Consider the following 6,088-nt stretch of genomic DNA (forward strand, 5'->3'; position numbering starts at 1 on the left):
CTCTCCCCCCACACGCCAGCATCGACAGCTAGAGAATAGAAAGGCTAGCCCATCAAACGCCTGATGCACTGAACTACAGAATAGGATCCCACCCAGGGTGCCCCTTTAAGTGCCTGATATGCCGATCTACACAGTAGAGTCCCAGTCCGGGGTGGGGGGGAGGTGGATGGTGTGGGGGGGAGGGCCCTCTATGTGCTTAATGCACACAACAGAGAAGAACCACAGGTAAGGGAGCCCTCTAAATGCCTGAATGGGCAGAGCTACCGAGAAAGACTGGCCAAAGAGGCCTTCTGATCACAAGCTACAAGAGGCTGGAAAAAAGACTCTGATAGGGCCACAATTCCTGCAGTGGAAGCAGTCCGTGTCCCTGCACACTTGGTGCTGCCAGGGTCCCCACAACCCAAGTAGTTGTGCCACCTTCACAATCAATCCTCACTGGGACAGAGCTGCCACAGGCAAAAAACTCTGGTCTCTATGCATGTAGGGTTGCTTCGTTCATGTCCAACTCTTTGCAGCCCTGTGGACTGTGCCTGCCAGCCTTCTCTGTCAGGGGGGTTCTCCAGGAAAGAATACTGGAGCATATTGGCCAGTACTGGGTGCCATACCATTCTAGAGCACTACATTTCCTGCTGCCCTAGCCACCAACTCCCCTGAGTACCTGGTGCTGCCGGAACCCCTGCGACCCAAGCAGCTGCACCACCTCCACACTTGGCCCTCATTGGGGCAGACCTGAGTCCTCCAGGGCAGCCTCAGGAGTAACCCCAGTGGACGACTCACATGCAGAGGTGGAAATAAAACCACAACTGAAACCCAGGGGCAGTGTGGCTAAGGAAGAAGACCCAAAACCTTCCCACCAGCTGTATAAGCTGCAGGTTAAATCCACACAATCAACTAGGCAGACTCTGTGCCTATGGAATATATAAAAGGTCTTTGAGAGCTCCCACAAAAGAAAACGCACTGGTTCTAATAACTCTGGACATGGGAGGCAAGAACACAGAGTAGTAGGACCAGATTAGAATTTGAACTGCCCCCAGAGCATGTCCAGAGACCAGCACAGTGTTGGAGGGCATCCTAGGGAGGTGAGGTGGACTGTCAATCCCAGCAAGGGAAAGGACTCTGACAGCAGTGACTCAAGAAAGCACTCATTATTCTTATGTTTTGACTTGTTCTGTAGATTCTTTTGGATTTTTTTTTTCTTTTCCTTCCCTCCACCCCCATTGTAGTTTTCAACTTTATTGGCACTATTAAGTCTAATTAAGCTTTCAGGTTTTTTTTCAGTCACACTTTTTAATGTTGTTATAAACCTCTGCAACTACGTTGGGTTTGTGCAGTTCTGTGGAGATTTCCTTTTTTTTTTCTTTCTTCATTTTTTTTCTATTCTAATTTTAATTTTTAAAGCCATTATTATTTATTCTACATATATTCCTTTGTTTGCTTTTCCTACTATTCTTTGCCCCTTGCAGTTAATCTTTAATGCATATAAATCTTCTTTATCTACCTCTATTTAACTTTGCATATCTATTCTTTCTTTCTTTCCTTTCCTCTCAACACTTTTGTTAGTTTTGTTTTCATTGCTTTATTTCCCACTTGACATCTTGCTTTAGTTTTGTTTTCCAGTTTGTGCTTTAGTAAGCTTTGTTCTTTTTTTTTTCCAAATAAATTTATTTATTTTAGTTGGGGGCTAATTACTTTACAATATTGCAGTAGCCTTTGACATACATTGACATGAATCAGCCATGGGTTTACATGTGTTCCCCTTCCTGGACCCCCCTCCCACCTCCCTCCCCATCCCATCCCTCTGGGTCATCCCATTGCCCCAGCCCTGAGCATTTGTCTCATGCATCGAACATGGAATGGTGTTCTGTTTCACATATGATAATATACATGTTTCAATGCTATTCTCCCAGAACGTCCTACCCTCACCTTCTCCCTCACAGTCCATAAGACTGTTCTATGCATCTGTGTCTCTTATTCTGTCTCGCATATAGGGTTATCGTTACCATTTTTCAAATTCCATACATATGTATTAGTATACTGTATTGATGTTTTTCTTTCTGGCTTACTTCACTCTGTATTATGGGCTCCAGTTTCATCCATTTCAATAGAACTGATTCAAATGTATTTTTTTAATGGCTGAGTAATATTCCATTGTGTATATGTACCACAGCTTCCTTATCCACTTCCTAACACCATACACAGAAATAAACTCAAAATGGATTAAAGATCTAAATGTAAGACCAGAAACTATAAAACTCTTAGAGGAAAACATATGCAAAACCCTCTCTGACATAAATCACAGCAGGATCCTCCATGACCCACCTCCCAGAATATTGGAAATAAAAGCAAAAATAAACAAATGGGACCTAATTAAAATTAAAAGCTTTTACACAACATAGGAAACTATAAGCAAGGTGAAAAGACAGCATTCAGAATGGGAGAAAATAATAGCAAATGAAGCAACAGACAAACAATTAATCTCTAAAATATACAAGCAACTCCTGCAGCTGAATTCCAGAAAAATAAACGACCCAATCAAAAAATGGGCCAAAGAACTAAACAGACATTTCTCCAAAGAAGACACACAGATGGCTAACAAACACATGAAAAGATGCTCAACATCACTCATTATTAGAGAAATGCAAATCAAAACCACAATGAGGTACCATTTCACACCAGTCAGAACGGCTGCTATCCAAAAGTCTACAAGCAATAAAAGCTGGAGAGGGTGTGGAGAAAAGGGAACCCTCTTACACTGTTGGTGGGAATGCAAACTAGTACAGCCACTATGGAGAACAGTGTGGAGACTCCTTAAAAGACTGGGAATAGAACTGCCATATGACCCAGCAATCCCACTGCTGGGCATACACACCGAGGAAACCAGAATTGAAAGAGATGCGTGTACCCCAATGTTCATCGCAGCACTGTTTACAATAGCCAGGACATGGAAGCAACCTAGATGTCCGTAAGCATTGTTCTTAACTGGTGGATATAATCTTGGGTTTCTTCTGTTTGCTGGGTCAATCTATTGTACTTTATTTTCATTGGATTCTTTTGGTTTTGCTTACGAGTTTATATGTATATGTGTATATTCCATTATTTTATTCATTATTTGCCTGATTTTGTAACTGTCATTTGTCTGGGGTCCATCTTTGGTTTCTTGTTTTTGAGTATTTGTTTTAATCTCATTTAATACCATAACAAATCACTTGTGGAATCTTTCTTCCTGACAGAGATCAAGCCCTGAACCTTTAGAGGGGAGTACTGACTCCAAGACCCTAGACAACTAGAGAACTAACCCTAGGGAGTATCAAGTAGTGAGAACTCACACAGAAGAAACCACCTAAATACAAGACCCAGCATTACCCAACCACCTGTAGCACCCTGTGCAGGACACCTCATCTAAACAACAAACTAAACAAAAATACACACCCAATCATCAGCAGACAGGATTACCAACCTCACTCAGCCTTGCCCATAAGGGGAAAAACAAACAAAAAATCTCAGCACAAATCTCACCATATACAAGGTTACACATACCACTGGCCAACCTTAGGAGGGCATGAACCAAAAGGAAGAAAGAATTCAACCTTGAAGCCTGGGAAAAGGAGACCTCAGACACAATAAGTTTATTTTAAAAAAAGAAAGAAAGAAAAGGCAGAGAAATGCTACACAAGTGAAGGAACAAAGTAGAAACACAGAAGTCCAAATAAATGAAGAGGAAATAGTCAAACTATCTGGAAAAGAATTCAGAATAATGATAGTATAGATGATCAAAAACCTTGAAAACAAAATGGAGAAATTCAGGTATCAACTAACAAAGCCATATAAGAATTAAAGAATAAGCATACTGAAGCAAACAACACAATTACTGAAATTAAAAATATTCTCGAAGGAATCAAGAGCAGAATATCTAAAGCAGAAGAATGAATCGGTGAGTTGGAAGATAAAATGGTGGAAATAACTTCTGAAGAGCAGAATAAAGTAAAAGGAATGAAAAGAACTGGGGATAGTCTCAGAGACCTCTGGGACAATATCAAACACACAAACAGTCAGATTATAGGGGTCCCAGAAGAAGAGAAAAAGAAAGCATATGAGAAAATTTTTCAAGAGATTACAGTTGAAAATTTCCCTAACATAGAAAAGGAAATAGCCAATCAAGTCCAAGAGGTGTAAAGAGTCCCATACAGGATAAAGCCAAGGAGAAACATGCTAAGATACATTCAAATCAAACTAACAAAGATTAAACATACAAAAAGAACATTACAAGCAGCAAGGGAAAAGCAACACGTAACATACAAGGTAAACCCCATACGTTTAAGAGCTGATCTTTCAGCAGAAACTCTGAAGGCCAGAAGGGAAGGGCAGGATATATTTAAAGTACTGAAAGGGAAATGTCTACAACCAAGATTACTGTAGCCAGCAAGGATCTCATTCAGAATTGATGGAGAAATAAAAAGTTTTTCAGACAAGCAAAAGTTAAGAGAATTCAGTACCACCAAATCAGCTTTACATCAAACGTTAAAAGGACTTATATATTCAAGAAATACAACTGAAGAAAAAGATCTACAAAATCACACCCAAACAATTAAGAAAATGGCAATAGGAACATATATATCAATAATTACTTTACATGTAAATGGATTAAAGGCTCCAACCAAAAGACACAGACTGGCTGAATGGATACAAAAACAAGACCCATATATATGCTGTCTATAAGAAACCCACCTCAGACCTAAAGACACATATAGACTGAAAGTGATAAAATGGAAAAATACATTCCATGCAAACGGGAAGCAAAACAAAGCTGGAGTAGCAGTCCTCATATCAGACAAAATAGACCTTAAAATAAAGAAGGTTACAAGACATAAGGAGGGACATTACATACTGATCAAGGGATCAATCCAAGAGGAAGACATACCAATTGTAAATATCTATGCACCCAACATAGGAGCACCTCAATACATAAGACAAACACTAACAGACATAAAAGGAAAAATTGACATTAACACAATAATAGTAGGAGACTTTAACACCCCACTCACACCAATGAACAGATCATCAAAACAGAAAATTAATACGGAAACACAACTCTTAAATGATAAATTCGATGAGATGGATATCATTGATATCTTCAGGACAGTCCATCCAAATGCAGAAGAATACACCTTCTTCTCAAGTGCACATGGAACATTCTCCGGAATAGACCACATCTTGGGTCACAGATCAAACGTCAGAAAATTTAAGAAAACTGAAATCATACGAGGCATCTTCTCTGACCACAATGCTATGAGACTAGGTACCAATTACAAGAAAAAACTGTAAAAAACAGAAACACATGGAGAATAAATAATATGTTTCTAAATATCCAACAGGTTACTGAAGAAAGCAAAAGAGAAATCAAAAAATGTCTAGAAACAAATGACAATGAAAACACGACACAACTCAAAACCCATAGGATGCAGCAAAAGTAGTGCTAAGAGAGAAGTTTATAGCAATACAATCCTACCTCAAAAAACAAGAAAAACGTCAAATAGACAACCGAACTTTACACCTAAAGCAACTGGAAAAAAAAGAACAAAAATATCCCAAAATTAGAAGAAGGAAAGAAATCATAAAGATCAGAGCTGAAATAATTGAAAAAGAATTGAAAGAAATAATAGTAAAGATGAATAAAACTAAAAGCTGTTTCTTTGAGAAGATAAAACTGACAAACCTTTAGCCAGATTCATCAAGAACAAAAGGGAGAAGAATCAAATAAATAAAATTAGAAATGAAAATGAGAGATTACAACAGACAATGTAGAAATACAAAGGATTATCAGAGGCTATTATGAACAACTGTATGGCAATAGAATGGATAACCTGGAAGAAATGGACACATTCTTAGAAAATTCAATCTTCCAAGACTGAAACAGGAAGAAATAGAAATTATGAACGACCCAATTACAAGCACTGCAATTGAAGCTGTGATAAAATATCTTCCAAACAACAAAAGCCCAGGACCAGATGGCTTCACAGGAGAATTCCATCAAACATTTAGAGAAGAGCTAATGCCTATACTTCTAAAACTCTTTCAAAAAATTGCAGTG

This window comes from Giraffa tippelskirchi, chromosome X, assembly GCF_054371585.1.
Source record: "Giraffa tippelskirchi isolate mGirTip1 chromosome X, T2T-mGirTip1v1.2.pri, whole genome shotgun sequence".
Taxonomy (NCBI): Eukaryota; Metazoa; Chordata; class Mammalia; order Artiodactyla; family Giraffidae; genus Giraffa; species Giraffa tippelskirchi.